Source organism: Geotrypetes seraphini, chromosome 11, assembly GCF_902459505.1.
Source record: "Geotrypetes seraphini chromosome 11, aGeoSer1.1, whole genome shotgun sequence".
Classification (NCBI taxonomy): domain Eukaryota; kingdom Metazoa; phylum Chordata; class Amphibia; order Gymnophiona; family Dermophiidae; genus Geotrypetes; species Geotrypetes seraphini.
The window spans coordinates 79,186,663-79,203,622 of NC_047094.1; the positions used below are offsets into that span (position 1 = coordinate 79,186,663).

The window sequence follows — 16,960 nt, forward strand, 5'->3', positions numbered from 1 at the left end:
AGGCAGTGAAAATTTTCTTATATTCCAAACATAACATAACATAAATTATGTCTGAATTGTCATGACATCAGAAGTACATATGGAGTAGTTGCAGGTGATGCTTGGGACAGTTCTGATTGTGTTAGTTCGGTTTTATGTGTTTTTTGAATAGAAGGGTTTTTATTTCTTTTTGAAGGTTTTGCAGTCTGTGGTCGATGTCAATTTGTTGTAGAGTTGGGGGTCGAGTGTTGCAGCTCGAATGGCTAGGAGGTTGTTGAACTGTTTTTTTCTTTTGACGTTTTTGGTTGGAGGGTGTGTGAATGGTGCATGAGTTCTCCTATGTCTGTTTGAAGTGGATTGAATTATTTAGCTGAAGAAATTAGTTACCCCCTCATCCCACACACATTAATTCTCTTCCATTTTTGTTCCCATTATAAAAAAACACTGATAAGTTCCCAGAAAATAAATACATTAAAATAAGAAGTGAAAACAAAGGCCCCTACAGATGAGAACATAACATAAGAATAGCCTAACTGGGTCAGACCAATGGTCCATCATGCCCAGTAGCCCATTCTCATGGTAGCCAATCCAGGACACTAATACCTGGTCAAAACCCAAAGAGTAGCAACATTCCATGCTACCGATCCAGGGCAAGCAGACACTTCCCCCATGTCTTAATAACAGATTATGGACTTTTCCTCCAGGAATTTGTCCAAATCTTTCTTAAAACCAGCTAAACTATCTGCTTTTACCATAACTTCTGGCCTCTTCATTTTTAAGTTTAGATCTTTCCTTTCAAACAGAGACCTTGCTAGATGTCAAATACAGCACAAGGTAACTTCACATGGACTTAGCTGTGCAGGAAATGTGAATCTCCTCATACACCCACCATTTAGTGCAAAAATGTGCAAAGGTCTGTTTTTTTCTTTCGATCACTACATAGCCTAATGCCACACAAGCAGCGCTGTTACAAACATATTCTGTAGGTCAATGTTAAGGATTACAAAGTTTCCTTCCTTGGACCAGAAGGAGATACTGATAAACCACTGGAAGAGATCCCAAAACAACACCCAAAGACCCACTGAGTGTGTGAACCAGTTGAGTGGAGTGGACTAACTGGGGGGTGGAAATGGGCCCGGAGTATGCTCAGCAGAATTTCCCAGACCACCTCTTCCTCTCAACACATTGACACGCTGCCACCACCACCACTAGGAACACCTCACTGGGTAGGCCAGCTATGCTATAAACTTTATAAAACACATTATTATATTTTCTTATAAAGCACATATTTTAACTGAACTCTCTGACATCCTCAGCCTTTCCATTCACAAAAATAGAAGGAAGAAAAGTTCCCATTTCCTGCTGACTCATGTCCCCAGCCTATACAATATTTTTTTTCTGCAGACCCTTCAAAAGTCTGACCAAATCCTCGTTTCACTTGCATTATAAAGTACTGAGGATGCCATCTCTCCCCAATCCCAGGTCCTAAAGTCTAAGACAGTAGCACAAACTAATGCTGCCAGATTCAGGAAAAAAAATTTCGATTCGATTCAGCCTATTGAATTGGTTTTTCAATTCGATTTTCCTGCCCATTTGGGTGATTTTTTTTCAAAACTCCTGGTGGGTTTTATAGCTTTTTCACCTCCTTTGGCTTCTCCTAACCACACTGGCGCTGTGGTGTAAATAAAATAAAGAAACAAAAAGGACTTTTCCTCTCTCTGTTAAATCCTAGCTCACGTTTGCAGTCCAACACCAGCTCTGGCAAGATACACATTTCAAATCTGACATATTATAATCACAAAACAGAAAATAAAATTAATTTTTCTACCTTTTGTTGTCTGGTTATATTTCAAATCTTGTTGGTCCAAGGCTCTGGTTTTCTTCTGATAACTTGCTTGCCAGGGTCTCCTTCTTTTTTCTGCATGCTAACCATCCATCTGCCAACTCTGTCCTCCCTTTCCATTTCCCTTCCCTCCCCAGGAAGTCTGGTATCTTTCCTTTTTTTCATCTCCCTCCACAGATCCACCTTTTCTTAACTACCCTTTCATCCGGCATCTCCCCCTCCTTCCCCACCACCCCAGAGTCCACCATCTCTCCCTTTCTTTTCCCAATTACCCTCCTATCCAGTATCTCTATCCCTCCTCCACACCATCCCTTGTGTCCAATTTCTCTCCCTTTCTGTTCCTTCCCTCCCTAAATCCCATGGTCCATCATCTCTCTCCCTCTCCTCTATTTTCAGACCCATTATTTCTTCTCCCCCCCCAAAGTTTGGCATATGCACGTCTCTTTGAACACCCCTTCCCTCTGTGTACTTCTAAACCAGGGCCTGTCCCCCTTTAAAGGTCTGCCTGTCCCCCCTTGAAGGCCTGCACCCCCCTTGAAGGCCTGTCCCACCCCCTTGTAGGCCTGTCCCCCCCTTGAAGGCCTGTCCCCCCTTTGTAGGCCTGTCCCCCCCCTTGAAGGTCTGCACCCCCCCCGAATGCCTGCACCCCCCTGAAGGCCTGTCTCCCCCTTGTAGGCCTGTCCCCCCCTTATAGGCCTGCCTGCCTGTCCCCCCCTTGAAGGCCTGCACCCCCTTGAAGGTCTGCACCCCCCCCGAAGGTCTGCACCCCCCCGAAGGCATGCACCCCCCCTTGAAGGCCTGCACCCCCCTTGAAGGCCTGTCCCACCCCCTTGTAGGCCTGTCCCCCCCTTGTAGGCCTGTCCCCCCCTTGAAGGCCTGCCTGCCTGTCCCCCCCTTGAAGGCCTGTCCCCCCCTTGAAGGCCTGTCCCCCCCCTTGAAGGTCTGCACCCCCCCTTGAAGGTCTGCACCCCCCCGAAGTCCTGGACCCCCCCGAAGGCCTGCACCCCCCCTGAAGGCCTGCACCCCCCGAAGGCCTGTCCCCCCCCTTGAGGGCCTGTCCCATCCCCTTGTAGGCCTGTCCCACCCCCTTGTAGACCTGTTCCCCCCCTTTGAAGGCCTGCCTGCCCCCCCTTGAAGGCCTATCCCTCCCCCTTGAAGGTATGCACCCCCCCTGAAGGCCTGTCCCCCCCTTTGAAGGCCTGCCTCCCCCCTTGAAGGCCTGCCTGTCCCCCCCCCTTGAAGGCCTGTCCCCCCTTGAAGGCCTGCACCCCCTTGAAGGTCTGCACCCCCTCCCCCGAAGTCCTGCACCCCCCCGAAGGCCTGCACCCCCCTTGAAGGCCTGTCCCACCCCCTTGTAGGCCTGTCCCCCCCTTGTAGGCCTGTCCCCCCCCTTGAAGGCCTGCCTGCCTGTCCCCCCCTTGAAGGTCTGCACCCCCCGAAGTCCTGGACCCCCCCGAAGGCCTGCACCCCCCTGTAGGCCTGCACCCCCCAAAGGCTTGTCCCACCCCCTTGTAGGCCTGTCCCACCCCCTTGTAGACCTGTCCCCCCCTTTGAAGGCCTGCCTGCCCCCCCTTGAAGGCCTGTCCCTCCCCCTTGAAGGTCTGCACCCCCCCTGAAGGCCTGTCCCCCCCTTTGAAGGCCTGCCTCCCCCCTTGAAGGCCTGCCTGTCCCCCCCCCTTGAAGGCCTGTCCCCCCTTGAAGGCCTGCACCCCCTTGAAGGTCTGCACCCCCTCCCCCGAAGTCCTGCACCCCCCCGAATGTCTGCACCCCCTCCGAAGGCCTGTCCCCCCTTGAAGGCCTGTCCCACCCCCTTGTAGGCCTGTCCCACCCCGTTGTAGACCTGTCCTCCCCCCTTGAAGGCCGGCCTGCCACCCCTTGAAGGCCTGCCTGCCCCCCCCTTGAAGGCCTGTCCCTCCCCCTTGAAGGTCTGCACCCCTCCGAAGGCCTGTCCCCCCCTTGAAGGCCTGCCTCCCCCTTGAAGGCCTGCCTGTCCCCCCCCCTTGAAGGCCTGTCCCCCATGAAGGCCTGCCTGCCTGCCTGCCTGTCACCCCCCTCCCCCTTGAAAGCCTGCCTGCCTGCCCGCCCGCCCGCCCCACCCCAAGGACCGCTCGCCCCCCTGGCCTCCCCGCACCACCTATGAAGCAGCACTACCTATGCTCCCGGCCTTGCCGTTCAGTCCCCCCCCCCACCACCCCTGAAGGACCGCTCGCCCCACTGACCATCCTGCACCACCTATGAAGCAGCCGCAGCAGGATCGCAACGTCAGCATTCCCTGCGCTGCTTAGGCGCTGCTTCCTGCGCCGCGGTCCCGCCCCTCCTCTGACGTCAGAGGAGGGGCGGGACCGCGGCGCAGGAAGCAGCGCTCAATCAGCTCAGGGATCGCTGACGTCGCGATCCTGCTGCGGGCTGCTTCACAGGTGGTGCAGGAAGGTCAGTGGGGCGAGCGGTCCTTCGGGGGTGGGGGGGGACTGAACGGCAAGGCCGGGAGCACCCCCTCAGGGCTGGCACCCGGGGCGGACCCGCCCCTCCCGCCCCCCCCCCTGGTACACCACTGCTCTGAGTATAATACATTTCTGGAACTTGAAGTTCCTGCTTCTCTTCCTTTCCTTTAAAAAAATGTCTTTCTTTGAAATTTTTCACAAGTATGAGCAGTAGCGTAGCGAGGGTGAGAGGCGCCCTTTCCCCACTCTCATCACCACCCCCATTACTTCCATGATCACCCCTGCCACGCATGCCCCTTTCACTGTACTTCTAGTGGTTCACCACTGCGAGCAACAGCTTCAACATGTTCCTTGCAACCCCATTGGTCTTCCCTCTGACGTCACTTCCTCTGCGTGCCACCTGCAGGAGAGCTGACGCAGTCACAAGGAACATATTGAAGTTGTTGCTCACCTCGATGAACAACTAGAAGTATGGAGAAGGGAGGGGGGCATGCGCCCCAACCAAAATGGCAACCGGAGCAGATCGGCCCCCCTCCCCCCCTTACTACGCCACTGAATATGAGCAATCTCATTCTTACAAACATCAATGACAGAGAAATACCTGCTATCCTTGAACTACTACTAAAATACTTTGAAACAGAGGCTTTCAGAATTTTAGTGCGATCCCTAATTCTAACACTAGTTCTTTGCTCTAAACATTGCTATTGTGTCTACAATTACGGTAGTTCTAAATGACTCGTATACAGAATATGGAAATCAGAACACTTACAGCCCTACTATATGAAACTACATTGGCTGCTCATAACTGCATGGATCGGGTTTAAATTAGTCATCACTGCCTTTAAGATCCTGACAGGCAATGCCCCTGACTACCTAACAGAATTGGCTAACCTACTTCAGGATGTCTCCAACAGATATTCCACCCAAAAATCTTTTCCACTTAAAATTCCCAGGATGTGCTATTAGAAGAGAGTCAAGGCTGGCATGAGCAGCGGGTGGAAGACGATGCTAGTGCCAGCGAACATTTCAAGAGACACGGGGTGGGGGGTGCCCAAGCCTTGGGGAAGAGTTGAGAGGCGCATGTCGCAGTGATGCTGGGCACCATCACTCCGAGTACCTCCCTCACAACCTCCCTCACAACGCCACTGCTCAGCTCTAGTACATTTTTAAAGAGGCCATTTTATGAGCATAACTCTCAAAGTTAGAAGCATAAATCCTTTTAGTATCAGATCCTAAAAGTTTGCATAAAGTTCAGAATTTTTGCAGATGTTCCATGGTAGATGATATCGTCCCATGGTAGTTACAGATGATATAAGGAAATCAGAAGCAGCTGATTGTGGCTATGGTAAAGTTCTTAAATCTATTTGGTTTCTTTTCTCCCCCAATGTGCCTTATCAGTAGGAAGTGTCACTTTCGCACTTATTTGAAAACTATAAATATATTTAAACAAGCAGTTTCCTCTTTCTGAAAACTCTCTCTGACGTGACTATGCAGAGGAAAAAGCTGTAGGCATTAAAGTTCACAATAATGTAGGTATAAATCAGTTAACACTCAGGAAAAAAAAAACAGCCAAATGCCAAACTGCCATCAGGAAAATAAAACAATGCAATTCTTCAGAAACAAAATCTCAACTGTTAGAAATACCTTCTCCGTAAACCCAAACTACCTCGAAGAAATTTTGCTGCCACCCACAGAAAAAGAATCCTGCGCAGCAGACAGAAATTGGTCAGACTTCCAAGACATACAAAGGCTCGACCTAGACAGACTCTACAAAAAATACAATCATGCGGCATGTGACCTCAATCACTGTCCCCCAATACCTGTTAAAAGCTGCCAGAACCAAAATCCACACCCACCTCTTGCAATGGACTAATTACATGCTCACAGAAGGCCAATTCCCACAAGATCTCTCCGAGATCATCATAACCACCATCCTGAAAGACCCTAAGGGAGCCACAGATCAACCATCCAATTACAGACCCATAGCCTCGATACCATTATACGGCAAGATAATGGAAGGCTTCATAGCAAAATTTATTTCAGAATACCTAGAAAACACAATTTACTCCACCCCTCAATCAGGCTTCAGAGACCAACACAGTACAGAAACATTACTACTCTCTCCTAGACACAGCCAAACACCACCTAAGCAAAGGCAAAAAAATGCTGCTCATTCAACTAGACCTCACCACAGCGTTTGACCTGGTAGACCACAACATCTTACTACAAACACTGGAGGCAATAGGAATCACAGGCAGAGTCTACAACTGGTTTGAAAGATTCCTCTGCTCAAGGAAATACAGAGTCAAAACAAAGAACAATCTGAAACCTGTAACAACCCCTGCAGAGTCCCCCAAGGCTCGCCACTATCCCCAACACTCTTCAACCTCTACATAGCTACACTCAGCTACACATACCTAGACAAATTAAACATAACCTCATACAGCTACGCAGATGATATCACCATCATCTTGCCTTTTGACCAATCCACCAATGACACAACAATCAAAATACATACAACACTAGAAACAATATCACAATGGATGAGAGACCACAAACTAAAGTTGAACCAAGACAAAACCAAATTCCTACTTCTAGAAAAAAAACAAAAACACCCTCCATAAAAAAAACTCCATCCTATACCCCTACAACCAAACCTAAAACTGCTGGTAATAATAGTAGACAAGGGCTGTACCATGCAACTTCAAAATCAGCAAAACAGTCCAGAAGGTATTCGTAACCATGTACAACCTAAGAAAAATCTGAAAATACTTCAACAAAGAACTCAGTCTCATGGTCTAAGCCACATGTGTCAAACACAAGGCCCGCGGGCCAAATCCAGCCCGCCAGGCCTTGCAATGTGGCCCGCACCGCGCTGTCATCACTGCACGCCGCTGCGTTCCATCACAATGACGTGCGGTGACATAGGAGGCTTGTGATCTCGCCGGCTGTACTTGCTATCTCCCCCCATCGACCGCCCCCCCAGCCGACCCGCGACCCCTCTGGCCGACACCCCCCAACACCCCCACCCCCCTTCCCCGTACCTTTCTGTAGTTGGCCGGACAGACGGGAGCCAAACCCGCCTGTCCGGCAGGCAGCCAACGACGGAATGAGGCCGGATTGGCCCATCCGTCTCAAAGCTCCGCCTACTGGTGGGGCCTAAGGCGCCTGGGCCAATCAGAATAGGCCCGGGAGCCTTAGGTCCCACCTGGAGGCGGAGCTTTGGGACGGATGGGCCAATCCGGCCTCATTCCGTCGTTGGCTGCCTGCCGGACAGGCGGGTTTGACTCCCGTCTGTCCGGCCAACTACAGAAAGGTACGGGGAAGGGGGGTGGAGGTGTCGTGGGGGTCGGCCAGGGGGGTCGGAGGTTCTTGGGGGGGGCGGTCGATGGGGGGGGGGGGGGTTGCGTCGAGGGCAGGAGGGCCTGGGATCCCTCCTGCCCGTAATGTAGTGCGGGGTGGGGGTAGGGGGTCGCCGTGGTCAGGAGGGTTTGGGCTCCCTCCTGGCCCGAACAACTAGCGGGGGGGGGGGTCGCCAGGGCCAGGAGGACTTGGGCTCCCTCCTGGCCCGATATTGTCGGGGAGTTGGGGAATCGGCGGGGCAAGAGGGCTTGGGCTCCTTTTTGCCCCGATCGTGTCGGGGAGTCGGGGGGGCAAGAGGGCTTGAGCTCCCTCTTGCCCCGATCGTGTCGGGGGTGCCGCGGTTGGCTGGGGCAAGAGGGCTTGAGCTCCCTCTTGCCCCGATCGTGTTGGGAGTCGGGGAGTTGGCAGTCCTTCGGGGTGGGGGTGCAGGTGCGTGCGAGCGGTCCTGCTTGGGGTGAATCGGACGTCGGGGTGGGGGAACTATGTAAAAAAACCCAGATACAGAGTTTTCAAACTGTCAGTTTGTCAAGAAACACCATTGCAGACAGAGTTCAAGAACTCTCAGGAAATCTATCATCACAGCTGGCCGAACAGGCATGCAGTTATCTCGCTTTTTCACTTGCTATCGATGAAAGCACAGACAACACTGATACAGCGCAGCTGTCCATCTTTATACGTGCTACGAAGACCGACCTCTCTGTCACTGAGGAACTTTTGGATATAGCTGCCATGCATGGGACGACGACTGGTAGAGATATATTTGATATATTTGAGATATATACCCTGGGAAAAGTTGGTGGGGCTAACTACCGATGGCGCACCTTCAATGTGTGGAGAAAAGAAAGGCTTGGTTGGACTAATGAAGGAAAGAATGCAAAAAAGTCACTGCCACACACCCTTGATTACTTATCATTGCATTATCCACCAAGAGGCTATGTGTGGAAAAGTTCTGGACATGAATGACATAATGACCACAGTCATTAAAATTATTAACTTTATAAGGGCACGTGGCCTGAATCATCGCCAGTTCCAGCAGTTTTTACAGGAGGTGGGTGCAGAGCATGGAGACGTGCCATACCACACAGAAGTAAGATGGCTGAGCAAGAGCGCAGTCCTCAAAAGGTTTTTTTGAGCTCAGAGAACAAATTGCTCTTTTCATGGAAAGTAAAGGAAAGCCCTTGCCTGAACTGTCGGATCCCGCCTGGCTATGTGATTTTGCTATGATGTGTGACATATGCCAGCATCTCGCCCAACTGAATCTGAAGCTGCAGAGACGCAAACAAGTCATCACGAAGATGTCTGACATGATCACAGCATTCCAGCGTAAACTTCAACTATGGAAGTCCCAACTGGAACAGGACAATCTTGCCCACTTTCCCGTTTGTTTGAGTATCTCAACCACTATTTCTGGTACTTTTCCTTGCAGTCGGCTGGCTACCAAAGTTAGCCGTTTACTAAGTGAATTTGAGCGGCGCTTCTCTGACTTTAGAACACAGCACTCAGGCTTTGACATCTTTGCCAATCCTTTTACAGTTGATGTCAACAATGTGCCCCATCACCTTCAGATGGAGATAATCGAGCTTCAGTTTGACAGTGGCCTGAAATCAAGGTTTCAGGATGTTGAAATTGAGGACTTCTACCCTCTACTGCCCCCTGACTCAATGCCAGAGCTCCGACTTCATGCTGCCCGTATTCTATCCATGTTCGGGAGCACCTATCTTTGTGAACAGATGTTTTCAATAATGAATCTGAACAAAAACAAGCACAGATCACGCATTACCGATGACAACCTCCATGCTGTTTTGCGGGTTGCTACAGCCCAAGAAATAAAACCGAACATTGACTCATTGATACGGGGAAAACGGTGTCAGACATCTAGCCAGAAAACAAAACAATGAGCATTTTAGGTACATTCCAATATTACTGTTTTGCTTGATACCAATATTACTGTTTTGCTTGATAGCATGTGAGTTGGTTAACAGCACTGTTAAGGAAAAGATTGTTCCACTCATTTTAAATTCACATTTCTGGTTAACATTGTCAGTTTATGACTGTTCAGTAAACCATTCGGCCCGCGATTTAGGCTGGATTTTAGATTTTGGCCCCTTCTCTGATTGAGTTCGACACTCCTGGTCTAAGCGCTAATCCTAGGCCTCCTGGACTACTGTAACAGTCTATACCTGTCATGCCACGCCTATACCTTAAAACAATTAAAAACAGTGCAAAACACAGCTCTTACATTGATATATTCATTAAAAAAATATGATCACATTACCACTGCTTACCTAGACTCACACTGGCTCCCAATATAAGCACGCATACAATATAAATTCTTTTGCACCCTCTTCAGAGCCCTAATGGATCTGGTCCCAGCTACCTAAAAAAACATCTGATCAGAAATAACACTTCAAGACCAAGGAGAATACAGGCTCTCTTCACCCATCCCCCAGCAAAAGGCATACAAAGCAAAAAAACTATATGATGAACTACTAGCCACCAGAGCAGCGAAAATAGACTGCCACCTTTCCAAGCTACTGACCAAAACGACCAATTACAAAGCATTCAGGAAAGAACTGAAAACTATACTTTTCAAAAAATTTGTCAAATGAACTAATCAAAAACCCTATAAACCCTCCCCCACAATCCATCACTCATGCTAGTCATCAATTCGTGTAAGCTCACTCTATCTATCAACTCTGTAAGCTCCCTGGGAATGCCCAGGCCAACTCTTTTTGTAAACCACCTTGAACTGAAAGGTATTGGCGGGATAGAAAATACTAATGTAATGTAATATTTAAAGGGAACCATGTCAATCAGTGACATCACCAAGCATGACAGAAAAATTCTGAAGCACACAGCAACTATAAAAAGCAATGCTGAAAAGATAAAAATACTTTTAAAAAACAAAACCCCCCGAAACATTGAAAATAGAACTGAAATTTTTAAGTTAGACCATGGGAAAACCACAACTCAAAGTATTGACCACAAATTGAGGGCTAGATTCAGTAAATAGCACCAAAATGACACATAAGAACATAAGAATTGCTGCTGCTGGGTCAGACCCGGGGTCCATTGGGCCCAGCAGTCCGCTCACGTGGCGGCCCTCTGGTCAAAGCCCAGTGCCCTAGCTGAGACTAGCCCTACCTGCATACGTTCTGGTTCAGCAGGAACTTTGTCTTGAATCCCTGGAGGGTGTTTTCCCCTATGACAGACTCCGGCAGAGCGTTCCAGTTTTCCACCACTCTTTGAGTGAAGAAGAACTTCCTTATGTTCGTACGGAATCTATCCCCTTTCAATTTTAGAGGGTGTCCTCTTGTTCTCCCTACCTTGGATGAGTGCTCTTCATAGAATAGTGCCTAATGGAGTTCCCCGTGCCCATCCAAGTTTCCAAGTTTATTATTTTCTTGATATACCGTCTATCAGAATATATCTAAATGGTTTACAGTCAATAAAATAAATGTAAAAGCAAATGTTAAAAAGGGGGGAAAAAAGAAAAATCTTATCACAAAATTTAGTGACTTAAGACTACATCACGGGGGAGGAAGGTACAAGAGGTGGGGACTTGGGGGTAATAGTGGACAAGACAATGAAGCCGTCGGCACAGTGTGCAGCGGCCGCTAAGAGAGCGAATAGAATGCTAGGTATAATCAAGAAGGGTATTACAACCAGAACGAAAGAAGTTATCCTGCCGTTGTATTGGGCGATGGTGCGTCCGCATCTGGAGTACTGTATCCAATATTGGTTGCCGTACCTTAAGAAGGATATGGCAATACTCGAGAGGGTTCAGAGGAGAGCAACACGTCTGATAAAGTGTATGGAAAACCTTTCATACACTGAGAGACTGGAGAAACTGGGGCTCTTTTCCCTGGAGAAGAGGAGAATTAAAGGGGACATGATAGAGACTTACAAGATCATGAAGGGCATAGAGAAAGTAGAGAGGGACAGATTCTTAAAACTTTCAAAAACCACAAGAACTAGAGGGCATTCGGAAAAGTTGGAAGGGGACAGATTCAAAACCAATGCTAGGAAGTTTTTCTTCAGCCAACGGGTGGTGGACACCTGGAATGTGCTTCCAGAGGGTGTGATAGGACAGAGTACGGTATTAGGGTTCAAGAAGGAATTGGACAGTTTTCTGAAGAAAAAGGGGATAGAGGGGTTTAGATAGAGGACTACTACACAGGTATTGGACCTGTTGGGCCGCAGCGCGAGTGGACTGCTGGGCACGATGGACCTCTGGTCTGACCCAGCAGAGGCACTTCTTATGTTCTAGGTGACAAAAAGTACATAGAGATAAAAAATATATACTGTATAAATGAAAGAGAGGGGTGGATAGAACACGAGGGGCTAGTTCGCCTCAAGAGAGGCATTTGGAGTTGAGAACCTGAAATGAATATTATTTCAGGGAAAGCAGATGGGATCCTAGATTAGGTATCATAGGCGTCCTTGAATAGAAAAGTTTCGAGTTTTGTTTCGAATAAGGGGAGCGAGGCCTACACCAGCTGAAACCTGATAAAAATCCTGGTGTGCAATTTGAGCACACATCCCCCCCAATTCTAACACACTGTGTGTAATTCTTTGGTACACCCTGACATGGCCATGTCCCTTCCATGGCCACAACCTCTTTTGGGTTCTATGCAAGTGAATCTAGGCATGGATCAGGTCGATCTGTGCAGACAGATCTGCACGCAAATCTAAATTAGTGCCAATACTGCCAGTACTGATTAGCAGCCAATTATCGATGGTTAATGAGCTGTTAACTAATTTATTTTGTACGCTGATATCAGGATTGCATGCAAATTTGGGCACCATGTATAGAAGCCAGGGGAAACTTTTTAAATTAGGCATTTCTGAAACTTTATGCATAATAAATTTAAAAAATATGAGAAAATACAATCCTACTTAGCTAAAGTGCCAATCAATGTATAGATGACAACACCAAACGTTTAACTTTATTTTTCTGCCTACATATGTAAGAGGAGAGGAAAAAGTACTAAATACTGAGATCTTCAATAGTTGGCTCTGAGCCTGATGTACATAGGAGGATGGAGAAATACAAGGAAAAATAAGAGACTATATTGTAATGATGGGCTGTATCTTACTATGATAGGTAAAAGGATCCTTGCTGAGAAATTCAGGCAATATATTTCTAGACATCTAAACTAGAAGGTGGGGGTGGCATAAGTATGCAGGACAGTTATGGTGGCCACCCCCAGCAAAAGACAAGATGTGACGGTAGTAAAGATAGCAACAGGAAGTGAGACTAAACAAAAAACTTGACAAGAAATGAAATTGCCATAGAAAAGTAGCTGGAAACCAATGACCACAAAAGCTCGCAGTCTAGGCAACAAAAGTCATGATCTGCAAGCCCTGATGTTAGAGGCAGACTTGGATATTGTTGCTATCACAGAGACATGGTTCAATGATTCCCACACAAACATACCGGGCTATAATCTTTTTAGGAAGGGAGAGATGATCAAAAGGGTGAAGGAGTAGCTCTCTATGTAAAGACCGATATCCAAGCAACAGAAATGTAGGGGGCCTGGGGAGGAAGTGATAGAAGTTCTATTGTCTCTTTTCAAAGTTATCCCTATCACATCCATGCCATCTACTATCCCCTCATCTCCATTAGAGATCCTTTGGATTTCTCCCAAGTTTGCATGAAATCAGATACAGCTTTTATCTCTACCACCTTCTTTTTCTATAATACTATCTGATGTAAACCTCTTGAATGGTTTGACCTTGAGTGGTTTAACAAATAAACAGAAACTTGAAACTTTAAGAGATGCACCCAAGACGGTGTACAGCAGGTACAGTTTTACAGAAACATTACTGAAGGTACCTTTTAGGATAAGGCCCTCCGTCAGTAGTGCAGAGACTTGAGCCAGAGACTGAAGAGATTAAAAAAAAAGGCTTTTATTAAACAAGCATATATGCTGGACTTCTGAGCAGAACTGGCTGCATAAACAGAAGACCCTGAGAATTTCAAACACAAAGATTATATAGGGTCCTAACCAGTCCGAACCAGTTCTAACCAGCTCTGACCAAAAGGTAACAGCAGAGAGAAAAACAAAACCATAAATCCATCCTATAATCTATACATCAATGGCTAGCTAACATCTACATTCCTTTGCCTCCTGGCTGTACCAGGCACTAAGACAGATACATAGAACAGGCCTGCATGCATACGTGATTTCTCAGAGCAATAAAGTGGAGTCACAAGTTGTTCTTTATACTAATTATGACCCACTGATCTAAAATAAAGTTTTCTTCATCTACACCGTGACCCGGCTATGTCAGCTAGCTAGGGATCCTTCATTCCCAACTTTTCTTCTGTAGGCTAGCTGACTAGCTGGGTTATGGGAGGTCAGGGCCATCTGTATCAGAGGTGGGGACTGGGTGATAGGAGGAAAGGGCCAGGACTAGGGCGGTGGTACTTTTGTCAATCGTAGTCCTAATAGTACGGTTAAGGGTTTTCAATAAACATGGTAACAGGCAAGGAAGAACACAAAATATGACAGAGAATACCAGGAAAATTATGGTGAGGGCTTTAAAGAGTCCCGGTTTGGAGGCCCAATCAGTCAGTGAGTTGAGTCCAAACATATCAGCAGAAAAACCCTTCCAAGTCTGGACAGGAACGTGAGCTAATCTGGTAATTTTATCTATGACCTCTTCAACCACAAATCCTTCATCATCTAGTTGTAGACAGCAGTTGGAGAGATTGAATTTGCCACATACCCCTCCTTCAGCGGCCAATAGATAGTCTAAGGCCAGTCGGTTCTGATAGATGGCGGTACGCATCATAGTGTTCGCTTTGGCCAGGGCTCCCAGGGCCCTAGCTGTTTCATTGGTGATAACTTCTAAAACCGCCTGCAGTCGTATGAGGCGGTTAAGCATGTAGATTGGGGTCCGGTACCCAAACATACCATCATCAGCCCAAGTAGCAGGACCGTAGACAGCAATGATGCGCTCCGGGGGCCAAGTGTCATCCCATTTACCGATTTCCAAACTTCTTTCAGGACGGGCCCGTTGATCGAATACTGGGACAGCCAGATGTTCTCCTTCGGATAACGGGAGGAGGAAGAAGGCTGGTTTGATAGTGCCCAGAACACAAGTGCCAGTCCAATTTGAGGGTAGAGTGGGGTATGCCGTTTTCCCACAGATCCAGTAGTATCCTTCCGGTGCAGCCCAAGGGGCAGAAGCAGGCAGGTTGAGGTAGACATTTAATGTGGTAGCATTGCCAGTAGTATTCCATCGTCTGGGTATTTTTAACTTAGGATCTCCGGTCCAATAAGTCCAACCGGGCTGAGAGGTGCTGTTTTTAGTCCATAAGGATTGGCACTGCAGGTGTCCAACACGAGTGGTAAAGGATGGTCCGAGACGCTGTATGCAGTGTTTTGCCAGAATGGAGTTTTTCAGGGGCCAGCTGGGTGCCCCCGCAGACATAACAGTTTGTCAGATTTAAGGTGGCTCCTATGGCTTCAGCGAACTGTATGAAAAGGTTGCGGGTGGTGGCAGAGGGCACAAAGTCTTGTTGGTCTAGTTTCATATGTTCATAAAAGTCTGGGAACACAATGCTGTGTTGTTCAGGGGTCCGATGTCTCTCAACGAGTTTGATGTGTAAGACAGTACCAGGGTCTGTGCCCTTACCGTATATCTGTAGGCCCACAAGATAGCGAGCTTTCCGGAAGCTATCGTCGAGGTTCCATTTAAACGGCTGTAGAATAGTGAAGTTAAGTGGGTTACAGTTCTGGAGGCCACAGTCAGAGGTAGTCACCCCTTTGGATAATATGGCTCAGGTGGTAGGCAGTCGGGTCATACCCCAAGTAGCCCAGGATACACATTTCCAGTAGTTACAGTAGTAGTGTTCGGAAGACCCTTCACAGTGGGACGGCTTCTGTCCCGCCAGGCACATGTATTTATCATTGTGCATATATTCCCTCCTCCATGCCAGGGCACCACAACGTCCAAGGAAGGTGGGGTTTTGGTCCATGGCATGGCAAGCATCAAAGAGGACTGAGGCCGGGACATAGGGATTAGTGACCAGGGTTTGTTGAATCAGGGGGCCCTGATCCCAGACTGACCTGACCTCTATCCAAGTATCCCTATTAGTTGCTTTGGGGTCAAAACAGATCTGTGAGTCTCCATTATTACATATAGAATATTCAACCTTGTTATATATACATACAGGGGTCACTAGTTGACCCTTACACTCATAATTAGTTTGAAATCTAATAACATTTTCCGTTTTGCCCCCATTGTCCACTAGTGCCACACAAGGGGCACACCCAGGCGTGGGAGGGGTAGGGGACATGGACAATGTTGGCAAGACGTAAATCACAAGCAGTAAATATACAACAGAGTTCATATTAAATATCTTGTCAGATCTCCGGATCAGACGTGCGTGATTACTCTTCCAGAGTGTGGGGCAGCCGCGTGATTTTCAGTTGAAGGTCAGTAGGCCCTTTTTCACAAATATACTCAGCAGCGGGCTTCACACGGCTGTAGTGAATCCAAGACTCGTGGCGGGACAATTTGACAGCTGTGGGAGAAGCAAGTAAGACAGTGAAAGGCCCTGTCCAAAGGGGTTTCAGCGGTTCTTTCTTCCATACTTTTAGCCACACTTGATCCCCAGGTTTGTAGAGGTGAACAGGGGTTGTAATTGGTAGCGGGGCTCTAGAAATGACCCAGTTCTGTAATTTCATAATGGTCTTTCCTAGCTGCTTTATCTCTGCGTCTGTGATAGCGTTCCCTATCTGTTCAAGAGACTCAGGGTCTGGGCTGACTATCGGCGGGGGTCGGCCATACATGAGCTCAAATGGGGACAACCGATTGCGTTTACCTGGGGTACAGCGGATGCGAAATAGAACAGAAGGAATCAGTTTGGGCCATGGCAGGCGGCTTTCCTCTGCCGCTTTTCCGAGGAGGGTTTTAATAGTTCTGTTGATGCGTTCAACTTGGCCAGAGCTCTGGGGGTGATAGGCCGCATGTAATTTCCAGGTGATTTGCAGAGCCCGAGAGACAGCTTGTGTGACTTGTGATATGTAGGCGGGGCCATTATCGCTGCCAATCACTAGGGGCAGGCCATAGCGAGGGATGATGTCATGGAGTAAAGCCTTTACTATTTCCCTACTTTTCTCTGTGCGCACTGGGTAGGCCTCTGGCCACCCAGTGTGGGAATCAATGAAAACCAGGAGGTAACGGAACCCATGGGAGGGGGGCAAGTGGGTAAAATCAGTAGAGAGGACTTGCATGGGGTGTGAACCGATAGGCTGGTGACCAGGAACGGGGGATCTGACAGAAGAGGGGTTGTGTCGGAGGCAAATGACACAGCGGA

General features: G+C 48.1%; 1 protein-coding gene across 4 annotated transcripts in view; it reads right to left on the reverse strand.

The window, feature by feature from the left end:
- LOC117345671 (NLR family CARD domain-containing protein 3-like) overlaps positions 1–16,960 on the reverse strand; it is a 113,808-nt gene that overhangs the window by 73,135 nt on the left and 23,713 nt on the right. The window lies entirely within an intron of this gene.